This window comes from Centruroides sculpturatus, unplaced genomic scaffold (assembly GCF_000671375.1).
Source record: "Centruroides sculpturatus isolate CEXI.00-Female unplaced genomic scaffold, Cexi_2.0 scaffold137, whole genome shotgun sequence".
Classification (NCBI taxonomy): Eukaryota; Metazoa; Arthropoda; class Arachnida; order Scorpiones; family Buthidae; genus Centruroides; species Centruroides sculpturatus.
Genome location: NW_019384453.1, coordinates 841528 through 842498, shown reverse-complemented (window position 1 = coordinate 842498; position 971 = coordinate 841528). Strand labels below are relative to the sequence as shown.

The 971-nt window shown below is 27.8% G+C and overlaps 1 long non-coding RNA gene across 1 annotated transcript; it reads left to right on the top strand.

The window, feature by feature from the left end:
• The first annotated feature begins 11 nt into the window (after window positions 1-11).
• On the top strand, window positions 12-529 carry LOC111620589. Its single transcript, XR_002755935.1, has 3 exons — window positions 12-245; window positions 336-430; window positions 515-529. It is a non-coding gene; the product is annotated as an uncharacterized LOC111620589 (long non-coding RNA).
• Window positions 530-971: the final 442 nt, after the last annotated feature.

The window sequence follows — 971 nt, the reverse complement described above, 5'->3', positions numbered from 1 at the left end:
GATGTCAGATATGTAAATTTATATTGTAGAAGTTATGTAAATTCGTATTATATTGTCAATGCTTATCAAAGGAAATAAGGATTTAGTAAAACAGATTTATGAGTAAAAAGCATAATCAATTGTATACCAATTTGATAATTGTTGTCTAAGGTATATTTTAGATCAAGGATTTTGTAAGACTGTTTTATAAGTAAAAGGTATAATCAATTTTGTACAGTACAACCTTAATAACAGCCGTACTCAAGGTATGCCTTAATTGAATATAGTTTTATAGATACTATAAAACTTATGTATAGTTTTGTATAGATATGTTGTATACTCTCCTAATATTATAGTAGGCTACAAGAAAAAATACTGTGAATAAGCTGATGTTGCTGAAAAAATATCGAAAGTAAACTGCTACTTTAATTTATAAGACTTGTATGGATAGGTATGTTTTATTTTTTAAGAATTTTACAAAACTTGTGTATCCCCTTTTTTTATGTGTATGTTATATCCTTTTTAAATGTTTTAGTTGACTGAAGAGGGGCTTATGAGCCCGAAACGTGTAATTTTTTCCACACGTATCAACTAAATAAAGATGAGAAAATCCGCCAAGTGTCTTAATCTATAGCACTATATTGTGTCAGAAGCATAAACAAATAGCAAAGCACGGTTTCATATCATCAAAATTATATTGTTATTATTAATTTCGTGATAAATGTCTAGCTATGGTTATATTTTGTTCTACTTTTGTTCTAAAATAAAATTTGAAGTATAAATAAAATAAAATTATTTGTGTTCGTTTTTTAAGAGAGGGAAAGAATGGCTATCGATCGATTAAAATAAAATCTGGTAACAGATGGCGCACAATAAATTTCAATTTTTTGCTGGGAAAGTTATGCAACTCGTTGCTAGATTTTTGTTTCTTCCAAAAAGTAGGTTTCTGGAATTTACGAGTTATTGAAACGAGACCATCGGTGTTATTAATG